Genomic DNA, 14,788 nt, shown 5'->3' on the forward strand with positions numbered 1-14,788 from the left:
ACCTTCCTTCGGATTCAAATATTAGGAATGCATGGTTGAACTTTATTTTTAATGAAGTTTCAGCTCACATGAGTAAAACATTGAGCGTTTGTTCACTTCATTTCACCGCGGATTCCTTTGTAAACAAGACACAGGTCGCCGCTGGATTTGCAGAGAGACTGAGATTTAAAAAGCAATGCTGTGTTTCTGTATCGGATCCGACAGGAATGGCGCAGCACACTTATGTGAGTAAAATATATTTATACTATGTGTCACTATTGCTTTGTTAGAGATCGCTTGATATGTCCTGATTATGTGTACGTGTCTAAAGTCACAGAAGGCTCCAGCTATGAAGGATGCAGCTGGTCAAACAGACACACAGAAAGTTAGTTTACTATGCAAAACTGTTATCCAATCATAGCAGCGGGCGTTTACTTCCAAGTCTTCAATGCGGCACGCCCATAAAATCCAAGCGTTTCTCCAGCCGGCCTCAAAACCAGGGTAGAAAATAGCCTATTACTTATTGATTTTGATGTTTTTGAATGTAAAATCTACACAGACGTCATAAGTGGACCTCAGTCAACAGTATAAGATAATAAAAAAAGCCAGTTCATCACCCCTTTAATATCACATTTTGTAGTTTCAATAATGTGACTGTGACGAGGGGGGGCGGGGCCGAGAGCCGTGGGAACGGAGCGAGGCCGGTGGAGTGATTGCTAATGAGAGACACCTGCACCCACTCACCGGTCTCGAGTCTCACGGAGGAGCTCCGGAAGGATAAAGGAGGAGGGATTACAGTGTTGGACGAGAGAGGACCAGGCCTGGATTTTATTTTGTGTTTTGGTTTCGTTTGTGTTTATTTTACTATTTTGTGTTTATTTTATTATTAAAGTTTATTTAAACGTCCGCCGGTTCCCGCCTCCTTCTTCCCGTGACTAAGAACTTTGTTACAGTGACCAATGTCGAACTTTAACTTAACTGACTTTTTTCGTTTGTCTTTAAAAAAATTTTTTTTTTAATGAACATGTTGAACGATAACTAGGAGAAGAATAGAGTATTTGGAGCTTTGATGAACCTGATATATTCAGTTGCAAGTTTGATATGGATGTACACATTTCTGTAAGAAAATGGAAAAGAGTTTATTGTGATGACAGTTTGTTTGTTTGTGTTTAAACTTTATATATAGTTTAATAACCCAGTCATTTTTAATTTTTATTTATGTTTTACATTTATGCCTTTGACAGACACTTTTATTCAGCTTAGACTGCATCAGTCCATGCATTCCCTGGGAATCGAATCCATGACCTTGGCGTTGTAGTGTCACGCTCCACTGTTGGAGCTACATGAATGCCTGATTGCCTGTATTTTGTATGATTTCTATGCAGTAAATTGTTCTGAACATAGTTGGAATTCTCTCTTTGTCTGATTTTCAAGGCCTTCAGGATTTGTATTTAGGTGCATTGCTCTTCTGATATGAGTTGGGCCAAATGATGGGCAGAATTCCAGTTTAGCGCTTGGGATTTTAACTGCATTCGTGGCCCAGTGATTGAGGCTTTAGCTTTAGATATTTTCCCCATTTTTTACCAGTGAAAGGAAGATGTCCTAATGTAAAGAAATGTATGGCTTCCATTTAATTTGACCAATAAGGCTAATATGATCCAGAACATCGGACCTTAATAAAATATGTTGCATTTTAGGTCATTTGCTCCCATCTAATGCAATATTATTTATTTATTTTTATTTTTTATTTTTGGCAAGTGGGAAAAAAAGGCATCGTTTGGGAAATCAGGAAAAAAGGAGTAGAGTCAGTCCCTCAACTAGGCATGAATTAAATAAGAGCGCAGACCAGCTTTTAATCATTCTCTGTGAGGTGAGAGAATTCATTAGATGCTGCCTTGAGAAACTTTGGCCTGTTTTTATTGTGTTCAAGTTATTAAAACATGAACACCATATGTGTGACTAACAGGAAATGTGTAATGAACAAACACCCTTCAAAAGACCAGAGGAAACGCATCTGTGTCACACAAGTCACATTATTGTGGAGAATCAGGATGAAAATGCATCTTACTGTATTTGCTGTTTTTCAGCCAAAGGCAAACCGCTCCAGCCAGGGGCATCGCTGGCGTCCGTGAGAGAAGAGAACTAGCTCACCTTTGTAAAGGTGAATCATCTGTCAAACACCTACAGCTCCATTACCACCAAATAAATGATAGCCACAGATGGGAACGGGGCAGCATGGCAAGATCTTCTTTGCTGTCCCTTTCCTAAAGTTTGAATTTTAACAGAAAAGCTAGATGCTGTCAAATTATTAGAGTTAATTGTACCTGTTGGCTGTTTAATATATGATGTAGTACACTGAAATTTGAAGGCAAATGTCTCTTCCATTAGAGTAAATGAAAGGAAAGTGCACTGCTCAGACAGACTTTGATTGCTCTTATTGGGCTAATTTACAGATAAGAGCTGTGACATGCAAGAAAGCTCTTATGTGGAACCCTCTCTTTAAAGAACTATTGTTTTTCACTTAATAACATATTATAGTAACATATCAAAGTCCATGTTTCGCATGCTTTTAATGTGTCACTTTGATGCTGTGATATGTAATTGCCTCGCAGCTTTGGAATAGTTCTACGCGACCAAAACAGCGCCATGCCACATTTATTTCCCTAATTGCATGAAAACTGTTTAAAATGAGTGCTGAAAACATAAAAATGCTCACTTTACCTCTGAAAAATCATATTGACAGCTGTTTGTATCCCCTTTGGCTTTGGAATATTCAGAGCTAATTGTTAAAAAAATGGCTAAATAAACAGTTCATAATGAATATGGCAATGTTTGCATCCATGCACATCAAAAGAATTCTAAAGGAAACCGGCTGATGCCAAAAATGATGGTTAGTGTTGACGTCCGCGGAAACCTAGGGAATAAGGCGACTTTGTATTAGGAGACACAGCGGCGATGTGCCAAAACAAGCTAATTATATTTGCATCTAACTTCTAAGTATATAAATAGACTCCTGAGCAGTACACTTGATCTACTGTAGATATTTCAACCCCACCATCTACATTCTTGAATTTGCTTCAGTATGCTAATGCACACAAATTATATAAAGTCTTGATTCTCTCTTTCCCCCTGAGGATGTTGGTCTGCAGCGTTCATCAGGTTTGAGATAAACACAGCAGCTGTAGCAGGCCGTGGTTTCCACCCACACTCTTATCGTGCTTTTATGAGACCGTTGTAATGTCAAATGCTGTGCTCACAACACCGGTCTCCCCTGCTCTCCTAACCGCGACGCACGGTAGAACTGTGAATTCCTGCTGAATGTGTTAAGACCTCTGATAAATGTTCTTAGCTCTGAATGTAACCCTGGCTATGCCGCGCAGCTCTGGCCAGAGATACTGAGCTGTAAACATGGAGGTGTTAAAGTTCATCTGGGATTCTGGCAAGCCAAAGGATTATTTAACCCTTGTACGTCAATTTAATAAAAGTTACACAGAGGTCCTTAGAGGAAGAAAATGTCAGTTACAAAAAACTGTCATAAAATATTATAATAATAATAATAATTTTGAAACCTTCGCAACAGAATCGGAAAAAGCTGTAAACAAAGAATGCATGATTTTATGTGTAATTGACTGGGATTAAATATTGCATTTTTAATGGGTTTCAGTAGGGGTCATTTTTGTCCTTATGGTCGTGGGTGTAACTATTTTGTGTACCTAGTAACCTATAAAGTAGATTTATGAAAGGAAATGAGGGTGACGTAATAAAATTCTAATAAAAATACATATTTCTGCCAAATTTTATGCTGTTTGCATTAACACAGTCAAAATTATCAATGGCAGTCATATGTGCTGCTCATGACACCTTGTTGCACTCAAATTGTTCTGAGAAAATTGGAAATCACATGCAAGAACAGCAGCTCAGGTGTTATTCAGTTCATATATTCCAGTTGGCAACATTGCTTTGTGGTTGGATGTCAGTTTTTCCACAAAAAAAAACCTCTGGTCAAATTTGAAGACATAGTTCACCCAAAATGAAAATTCTGTCATTACATGCTTTGGTATCCCTTGACATTCTAATGAAATGTGCTTCCTTTGAATCTTGAATATGCATTTGTTCTGACAGAACAGCAGATTAGTTTAGCAGTTTTCCATACTTGTGTATTATTTAAGAGGCCTTGGGGTTTTAGTGTAGAGCCTGTTGTAGTTTATATGGCAATTAGCTTTAAGATTAACTGTGGCTCTGCTCCCTCTACTGGTACACATCCTCACACAACCAATATAGACACACTTTACAGCTTTACAGTGATAAAGAAACGAATATAAGGATCCCTTATTATACACAGACATGTGTTATTGCATGTAGGCTATTTTACTAAAGATTACCATGGCAGCCAGAGTTTTCTGCAAAACACACACACACACACACACAGCTATTTAATAGGCTAATAAGTTATTGCTTGCATTTTACTAAATAAAATAAAAAATAATATCAAGTCCTAACAATATGTAACTATTATTACGTTTTTTACGACATTTATTTGTACATTATCAACTTGTGGGCGTTTTAAAGCCTCAATAGACACATTTCACCTTATATTTTAGTCACTGAGAGCGATAAAACAGCGCGTTTTTTAAAAATTTGTTTCCCGCGCACACTGCACAGCAATCAATGTGAGTAACGGTCGACTGCGAGTCAACCGTCAATAACTGTCAATCGAGCGCGCGAGAGAGACGTCGTTCGCTTTCAGGGTTAATTGTAAAGAAAGCGTAGTGGTTTAGTCGCGTCGCTGACAGTGTAGTCGTTATGTTGAGCGTGACTGTGGATCCCCCCTCTCGCTCTCTCTCTCTCTCTCTCGCTCTCTCTCTGTGGTCTGCTATACTTTAAAGCAGTTAAATCGCAGCGGACTCACAGACACCAGCAGCAAAGCTCCTAGCGCGGAATAGCGTCAACTATCAGAGCCGTACGGGACTTTAACTGGCGTCTTTTTTTCAACCGAATCCTCAGGACGATGTTCCTTGTGCAGTACACAGGTACGCTGTCTTCAGTTTAACTTTATTTGATAGATTAGAGACATCAAATGTGGTCAGTCCCGTTTACGAGGTCTATAGTAGCTACAGAATAGGGAGCCGCCCGTTAAGAACGGACGTTACGGACAGAAAAATGAATGAAAAGTCCGATAAGAATCAGCATCGCATACGGAGCACATAGGGGTTTCCTCACGAATCACTTTAATGACTGAAATGACATCGCGCTTTACTTTAAATACACATCTTAGCGATGTTTCGCCGTTGTATCGGCCGTGCCTTAATACCTAGTGAGCTGTCTACAAAGACAACACGGGCGCGTGCAGCGTTTGTGAGAGTCATAGACGCGAGTTTACTCGGAATGCCCCAAAAATGGTGTTTAGGTGGGCATTGAGTGAGATTGAGACACAGCCATCGTCGTTCAGACGACATTAGAGCGCAGTCACTGACAGCTCCGGTGATTAAAACAACTGTTATGCTCCCGTTATAATGTGATTATAATGACATTGCAATTAACTATATTTGCTCGCCTGTGTTCCTGCGTGTGGTTACTGTTCCCTGCGACATCTTGCCACATGCGCGTGTAATGCATCAAGCCATTACATTGGGAAGTGGAAACCCGATCTACATGTCCACTGGAGTGAATTGCCATTTACAAATATTTTGGCTTGAAGTTTGCTGACTAGTGTCATTTATTACCTGACTTGTAAGGAATTATTCCACGGTAGAGCTCAGAATAGCGACTGCAAGGTATGTTGTCAGTTTCAACATTACAAAGCATGACTCAAATCTTTGTAGCTGTAAAGGTTCTGGCAAGAGACTTGAGGGTAGAAGAAACTTTGTTTATTCAAATACTCTTGGGTGCTTGGGTGACACTTTAATGCAGTTCAATACATTAATATTAGTTAATGCATTAGGTGTCATGAACTTACAATTAATTATTTTTACAGCATTCACTAATCTTAATGATCAGTTATTAAAATTGCTAGTTTGTGTTAATGTTAAAATGTTGAATATGTGTTCATTAACAAGATGAACTCAATTGCTCATTCTTACTTCATGTTTACTATTGTGTTAACTAATGTTAACAAAGTATACAACGTTATAGCGAGTGTTATATTAGTGTTATTTACTGTAAATATCTGGTAAAAGTATCCATGCACCTGTTGTATTTGAAATTATTATAACAAAGAACATTCGGTAACACTATACAATAAGGTTCAATTAGTTAATGTATTAACTAATATGAATGAACAATGAACCATACATTTATTACAGTCTTTATTAATCTTTGTTAATGTTAGTTAATGAAAATACAGTCGTTCATTGTTAGTTCATGTTAATGCACAGTGCATTAACTAATGTTAACAAGCACAGCTTTTAATTTTAATAATGCATAGTAAATGTTGACATTAACATGAACTATGATTAATAAATGCTGTAGAAGTATTGTTAATTCTTAGTTCATGTTAACTAAAGTAGTTAACTAATGTTAACCAATGAACCTTATTGTAAAGTGTTACCGAACATTCTAAGCATATTACTTACATGTGATTTATTATGAAGCTTGTGTTCTTGAGAGGTGTCCTTCTTGATTGCATGGTGAATACCTCATTGTCAGCGAGAGAAGAACAGATACTATTGTCAACCTATCTTTTTACTCAATAGCACAGCAGAGCCTTACTGTCATAATAATAAAAAAAAATGAATGCATCAATCAAGGGTGCGTGTGATTATATTGTGTGTGGAAAAGATACTAATATATTTATATAGTCCGTTTTCTTTTCCTCCCCTGTGCCTATTTACTGTGAAAGGTGTCCGGCATTTGTCAGAATAAACCTATACTCACCCAAACCTCAAGTGTGATGGAAAAAGCCTCTTATTGCTTTGTGACAGCCATGAACTTTCTCACACATAGCTCTTTTGGTGGGTATGGGAGTGGCCATTTAAATTGCACATAATGGATAGTCTCTGGGCTTTCGTGAAAGCAGAAGCAGCAAAATGAAAAAAGGGGAGGAAGAAGTGTAAAATGTAAAATGCATTTGTGACAGAGGTTACTTGCGTAAAATGAAGCAAGAAATGTAAGAAGTTTTTAAATAGAAAAAGACTTGAGTGAGATAAATAGTTTGTGGGCAGATGTCTGTGGTTTGGTGATTCAGGGACTGTCCCATAAGAGTTGCCAAGAGGATTTAATGCACAGAAAAAATACTTAAGTAAGGGTGCTTTCACACTTGGTTCGATTGCTTGGTCCGAACCCGAGTTCGATTGCTCCCCCTGCCCCCGCTGGACTGTGTTCACATTATATTATTTGGGGCCGAACCGCGGATCGTTTGCGTCATCAAGCCAGCAGCTGTTTACCCCGTTGCTTAGTAACGATGGCGCAGGAGAAGACGGCAAAATGCATAGCAAGGCTCTCTTCAATTTTATATTTATGTTTTTGAACCGTTGGTTTTGTTTCCAAAGCTTCAGTACATAACGGCACTTACGTCTGCCTTACGAATGTACTGCAAATGCTCTAAAGAACGCTGAAGGCGAACAGAAATGAGATATACAGCTCTCTGCTTGCAGCGCGTCAGTCACGCTCGTCAAGAAAGTGTGTGAAACACACACAAACACACATTTTTATCAAATAATACGTCATTAATAGCGGTTCACTTCCGTGATTTGGTACGATTGCGTTCACATCAGCAGCGAACCGTACCGAAGTTCACTTGAACCGTACCCCAGACCACCCTTTTTAAGCGGACTCGGGTACGGTTCGCAGGTGCGCACCCGAGTTCGGAAGACAGCGTTCACACCATCCAAACGTACCGAACTCTGACGTCAATCGAACCCGGGTGCGCACCAAAAGTGCTAGTGTGAAAGCACCCTAAATGACAATCCAGCACTGTATAAATCTGATCAACTCTGAAGTACTACAGTAGTTGTGATTGTTCGGCTTCAGAATGAGTTCAACATCTGTGACTAAAAAGCCACAAGTTCTTGTCCAATAGATTGCAATTCTAATAGATTAGAACTGTAATGTACTGGACTCTCAGAGTAGTTTCAATGTTAAGAGAAAAGTAAAAGATAAAGTAGCTTAAGTATGATGTTTTCGGAGATGGTATTACAGCACACCTGTTTGTAAACAACAGGGTTAAATACAGTATTTTTGAAAGGGTGGCCCAGAATAATAGATTGGTCTTTCAAGGATCTTAAAATTGTTTCAGTCTTAAATATTACCATGGACACATAAATAATAGAGTGGTCTGGCAAACTTGTTGCTTTGTCAAACCAATGTTTGTCATTTATTTTTAATTGGAGGTTACTATTTCTGGATGCTCTCTGTGAAGTGTTTGCTATAATACTTTGTGTGAATCACCTTGGTTTGTCCTTGTGCGTCTTTAGAGAATGTTCCTGTAGAGATCAGGTAAATGTTTATCAGACCCCATTTAATAATTTGCCTTGAAGATAAGTAGTATTGAGGACTGTAGAGAGCATGTCAAACTCAATAGTGCATTTACAAGTGCATTTTGGTCTAGATGTTTTGAAAAAAGTTAGCTGAAGTTATGTATTTTTAATGAGTTAGCAATTTTTAATGATATGAGCTGCAGCAACAACAAAGTTGAGAAAAGTTTAACGTTATGCTAATTATCTGCGTCATACCAATGGGAGTGAAGACAGTGGAGCTCACATGATTTGTCTCCTGTGAGATACTGTAGTTGAGGGTAGGCAAGACTTCACTCTTCGATTTCACTCTTCTATATAATTTGTCTCTGAATAGAGTGATATAATGAAAAAATGATGCATGGAAAAGCTCGTCAGAAATTGTTGGCATTCTGAGCGAGTTTGATTCATGCATTGTTAATCGTTCACCGTTCATGATATTGTGCATTATTCACTGCTGCAGGTTCATATACAAGCGCTTTCCCGTCCAGAAACTGATGACTTGTCAAAATAAAATGACATCAATGACATTATATATTAGGGATGCACCGATGTGGAATTTTGGCCGATACCGATAACTGATAACTCTTTATATTTGGAGGCCGATAGCCGATATATAGGCCGATAAATGTACATATTAATTTTTCTGAGCATGATTGCAAAAACAAAAGGCACGATATGGCCGCCGATATATCGTGCATCCCTATTATATGTACGGCCAGTTGCACAGCCCACCAGTAACAGTAGGCCATCTAGACGCCTAGCAATCAACAATACAGTGAAAATTGCTGTCAGTGGAATAATAAATCCAGATGGTCTGAATTATCATTACACAGAAGAATTGACTGCAGTTACGCAAATACATAATCATATTGTGAATATGTAATCATATTGTAAATGCATAATCATATTTCTTTTCCAAGCAAAACAGGAACTTCAGGATTTACCATTTTCAAAGTCGCTTGATGATTGAAAACAGTTTGATTTATTATTTGTATTTTTGCCATAATTGAGTTTGTTGTACTCTCACGGCTCTCCACATGGCAGTCGCTCCAGCAGTTTGCACAGATCTGTGTCTTCCTGTGTTTTGCTAATTAAAAGCTGTGGTATTCAGTGCTAAGGAACGGTGTACCTGATAATTGACACGCCAACAAATGCTCCTGTGTGTTGGATAATGAAGTGCCACATTGCGCTGAGTCCTGCTGGGTAAGCGTTTTCAGCACTATTTTTATTTAGTGTATTTTCCCTTTCATTACAAGAAACCTATGCATAATGAGAGGCTAGTTGTAAATATTTTACTCTGTTTGACAGTTTCAGCTCCAAAATAAAACAATGTATATACATTTAAGTTAGATCTGATTTTGTGGTGTTAAACAGCCCACTTTTTAACTGTGAGCAAAATGAAAATTAGCCTGAAGGATCACAAGAAGACATAGTTTTGAAACTTGTTTAAATGACATCCATAGAAGCGCTCAAGCCATCTCAAATCTCTTCTCATATTTTTTAAGCCTAATTGTTGTTTATGAGGCCCTTTGCGTATTTGTTTGGCTCTCTCCTCTCAGACGTGCCAGAGCACAACAAGGCGGTTGGGTCTCTCTCCATCTGCTAATGCTAAACATTCTGTCCCAACACATTTTAATTGTTCAACAATTAATTATTGCTAAATCTGTTTATTCTGTAATAATGTATTGGTAACATTTAATTGGTAGTTCATTTGTATGCTGTGTCAGTGTTTTCTACACCACTTTAAAATGTGAATTTGTGTTTGCATTCTGTATTGGATGTGATGCAACAGTATAATAATGTGTAATGCACTATACAAATCATGAACAAATTACTCTTATGAGCCGTTTCTTTTAGTGAACAGTAAAGACCAGTTATGAATAGTACAGTTTCTGGTTTGAATCAGCCTAAATCCTTCACAGAATTAATCTATCAGTGCAGTTAATTAATCAATATTTGACCCACATACTGAACAGCAAGTTATGTTATATTCAGTATTAAAGATACACATTTCCAACATATTTAATAGCAGAGCCCCTGTCCAACCTGTCAAAACATATATATATATATGTATATATAAATAAAACAAACAGCCTCCAGGGTTCTTAAGCAGGGGAGGAGGTTCAGGTTCAAGTGTCTGTGTCAGCAGCTCCTCTCACTCAAATGTTTCCTGAAGTGGAAGTGTGATAGAAAGCAAGACGAATCAGCTCAAACCATTTCAAGTTTAAGGAAGCAGGCATAATGGCCGAGAGGATCCACTCTCCCCTTGCAGTGATAAATAATGGCCTTGAATCTGGCAGAAGCGCAGAACTTGTGTTCAGAGGGCCTAAAACACTAATAAAGTATAACAGCAAGAACAAGCTCACTGTTCATTATTGACAACCATCTTTTGGAACACAGGAGGCGTCTAATTTAACCTTGTGGTTCACAAACAGGAGCAACATGTCATGTTTCTGTGTGGCTGTCTAATTCAACCCCTCGACGCTATCCTCACTGGGCTCTGGCAGCAGAGCATGCTGGATCGCCGAGGGCCAAACGCAGCCACTGGAGAAGCACTAAGCCTCAGTCCGCCTCCCAGTTTGTGATGGAGCAGATTGGTGGCTTAAGGGCCGCCATGCACTGCTGCTGGGTCTCTGCTGAAATGACAGAGCCAAAATGGTGAGCTCTTCTTCTGAGGCGCTAGTAATATTGTACATCGCTGCTGTAACACACAACGGTGTGAGAGATAAAGCGAACCTGAGTTTTTGTTGTTACTATGGTATTTTTTTCTTCTTCCTTCCCTGCGCTGCCAGGAAAAACAATTGGAAGCAGCACGGCATATACCATGATGGATCGTCCAGAAGATGCAGGATACTACATCTCTCAAGTGTGCCTGTGTTTGCTAGGGCCCCTGAGAATGTGCCGAGATGCAACCGCTAGCTCACTGTAGATAATGGAAAAAATCACATGTTCCTACTATTTTTCATCTAATACTATAAATCTGCACTGAAATTGCTTTTTTCGTTTTAGCCTGAGTCACTAGGTAACTCATAGTGCACATCCTCAAATAAAGAACTTTCCTTTTTATGCACTTCTCGCTGGAACCTTTCTTCACCTCGTGCCCTTGTTTCATTGAACTCTGAAGAACTGTGTATTTTCTTTTATTCCTTTTTTTGTTTGTTTGTTTTCCTGTTTTCAGTGTGGATCAGTGAGTCTAGTTTACTCTAGTTATGACTCAGTGATTTTCCGCTTTCAATGTGGTTTTGGGTTGGAGCTCGTCAGCTGCTAGTTTTGCTAGTTTTGCATAAACTCACAAACCACTAAGACCACCTCCTTTCATTAGGACTCTAAAACACTTTTTAAAAAGCTCAAATGCAAACCACAATTTGTAGAATGAATGAACGACTCAGTGTATGATTTGAGGTCAGGCGTCAAAGGAAAGGCTGTAACTGTTACTAGTCTGACGTTGCCACTAACCAGCCTCCATGCAGTTAAAACAAGATTGCTCAACCCTTTAAAATGGCTTTTTTTTTAAGTGAGTTTCCAGTCCCCAGGATTGGCTTTGCACATTAAAAGACAACATATCACAAGGTGGGATGATTTACCTCTGGTTTCGTCACTAACTTTATTGCCATCTCTATTTTTACCGTAGGAATGCATGCTGTGGCGATGACCCAGTAAATCTCACTGCTTGTAAGGGAGGTCAGCGTTGGCTGACAGCTTGAGATCTCTTATTACTTTTTTGTATGTGTTTTGACCTTTTCTCAACCTTGATGCTCCACAGTGCTGCAAATCTGCAAACTTCCAAAACCATATTCTGTGTATTTAGTGAGTTAAGCTCTTTAGTTTGTTCACAGGGGAAATTTTATGGAATTTAATTGTTTCCATTTGATGCTAAGCATTTTGTGCTTCTGTTTGTCTTTTATCTGAAAAGTTTACAAGACCTTTAGAGGTGAACCAGGGGTTGACCATAGTCATTCAGTTTGTAGTGTCCCAAAGAATCGGTTGCTTCCAAAATTAATTTGACAAAACTTGCTTCATTATTCGTCCCTGTTCCTTTATCAAACCACTAACACACTTTAAAATGTTACTCTATTCAGACTGAGTGTAAAACAAGATTACCAGAGTGTTTGTTTGTATATCATGGCCTCGTTCTGTATACGCAGTTCTATTGATAGTAACAAAACCTCCAGCTCACAGTATTTTCTTGGACCTTCTCGCAGTGCTAAAATGCCTCGGCGAGACTTAAAACAGCCAGCTTGCTCCCATATTCATGGAGATGCAACGGGATGTGGCTATTCACAGTCAGTAGCTTCTAGTGGTTCAACGGATCACAAATCTCACGGTTCGGATCACATTACAGTTTTTGACCCACGGATCGGATCATTTTTCGGATCAGCAAGAAAATAAAAATATTTCAATTTAACTTGCTGTTGTGTTTTGTTGTTTGATGATCATTAATGACAGCAGCAGTATTTATAGGCCGCTGTCCCTTTAAGACCTGATGCACGGATCAGATATAATGATACACATCACATCCGATTTCTTTCTCAGCTGTTTCATTCACTTGAGACATAACTGACTGCGTTTACCTGAATGATTGTCGAGATGGGTATTTTGTCATAATTTTATGTGTTTGTGTCTGTTCAGAGGATTCAGAAGAGGATTCAGTTCGGTGTTCAGTTCAGTTCTGAAACGTGTGTGCGCGCTTCATGTTTGTGCGGCTGTGCGCGTAGAGAACAGCGCGCGAGTAACGAATCGAGTTCCCTTTCGCCTTTTCTCTCTGGAATTGTTTAAAATTTCAAAATCACATGGATCCGCGGATCGCAATTAATCCGCCGAACCGTGGGGCTTGGTCCGTACGGATCACGGATCAACTACGATCCGTTTAACCACTAGTAGCTTCACACCAGCAGGAAGAAGGTGGCATCGCCAGTGTTTTAGAGGGGACACACCTGGTGTTTAGATGCGCAGCGGCTGTGATTGGTTTACTCTGGCCTGCCAATTCGGCTCTCGCAGAAGCCAGAACCACCGCTGGCCCTGAATATAATCCATCTGTCAGCACCTGTCAGCTGGCTCCCCTGCGCCCCTGTACCCACATGGCCGTGTTGACAGGGGGATTCAGCATACACATGGGTTACATCACTGAGGGCTACTCAACCGAATCCACTGCAGGTGTAAGCAGCCCCTCTTCGATAAATGTGGAATGTCAATGGCGTTCTTGAGCTAATGACAAAATGACTGACCTCATCATCTGGGAGTTGAACGCACATGATGGGTGCTTTTCTTGGGGCACAGTCCGAAACGGTGACCGCTGAGGTTAGTGACAAGCAGGAAACTGAGGAGCTGCCAACGATTGACTGAACATCATGGCACTGAACACTACAGCCATTACAGAAAGAAAGTAATTTGATCCACAAATCAGCAGATGGGTACAGGTTTATAGTGGCGCACAGCTTTATGGCCTTATATTTCAGGGCTTGGAAGGAGGACGTCACTGCCGTTTTGACATTGTGGGTAGCTTTTGACAATGGACAGCACACTCATGCTTCTTAGCCCTCAAGGGCCTTGTTGGCTAGAAGATGGAATTTCACCTTAGTCAACATAAAGGGCATGAATGGCACAACTATGTTCTGATTTGATTAGAAGTGTGGATTTCTTCACATTTGTCTATACTTCACTTGAACAGATCAGTGAAGTTCTTTGGGGCCGTTCACATAGAACGCATTTTGCCATTTCAATGCGCTACTTTTACATTGGTTTTCTATGTAAACGTGCTAGATGAACGTGTATGACCGTTGCACTCACATCATGTGTCTCCCACATGAGCGCCACATTTTTAAGACACCATGTCAAGTTAAAAGAATTTAAACTTTTACATGCAGCGTCATTCAACAATGTCAGTTCCAAAACAGTGGACCAATTAGAAGACCCTGGAGGCGGAGCAAGCATTGCTTTTGTTTACAGTAGCAAGTTGGAATGGCAACTGTTTTATTTGATGGCAACATGCAGGAGGAGACATTCTGCACTGTGCTTTTTTAAAAAAAAATTTCAACACGTTCTGTGTGAACGGCTCCTTAGCATTAAATGTAGGGATGCTCCTATCAGGATTTTTGCAGCCGATACTGAGTACCGATTTCTTGTCATGGCGATCGGCCGATACCGATGCCGATTCTGATGCTTCAAGCTTTAGACGGTTTCATCGGGTGCACAGCTGATGATAATCCGCGGGTCGAGTAATAAAAATGCATTCTGATTATTTGCGGGTGGATCGCGGGTGGATAAAATAAATCATAAATGATGCAAATATTAACTACATTTTTTTTAAATAAATTTTTTTCATGAGGCAGACGATTTCGTGTGTGTGTGTGTGTGTG

At 39.6% G+C, this 14,788-nt stretch overlaps 1 protein-coding gene and 1 long non-coding RNA gene across 2 annotated transcripts in view; both read left to right on the forward strand.

Annotated features, from left to right (window-relative positions):
* enox2 (ecto-NOX disulfide-thiol exchanger 2) overlaps positions 1-14,788 on the forward strand; it is a 203,121-nt gene that overhangs the window by 3,377 nt on the left and 184,956 nt on the right. The gene's annotated exons all lie outside the window — the stretch shown is intronic.
* Positions 14,771-14,788, forward strand: part of LOC107756692 (uncharacterized) — a 14,548-nt gene continuing 14,530 nt past the window's right edge. The window contains exon 1 of the long non-coding RNA XR_001641850.1: positions 14,771-14,783. This is a non-coding gene — a long non-coding RNA (uncharacterized LOC107756692). The remainder of the gene's footprint in view (positions 14,784-14,788) is intronic.

This window comes from Sinocyclocheilus rhinocerous, unplaced genomic scaffold (genome assembly GCF_001515625.1).
Source record: "Sinocyclocheilus rhinocerous isolate Xijiao unplaced genomic scaffold, SAMN03320098_v1.1 scaffold892, whole genome shotgun sequence".
Classification (NCBI taxonomy): Eukaryota; Metazoa; Chordata; class Actinopteri; order Cypriniformes; family Cyprinidae; genus Sinocyclocheilus; species Sinocyclocheilus rhinocerous.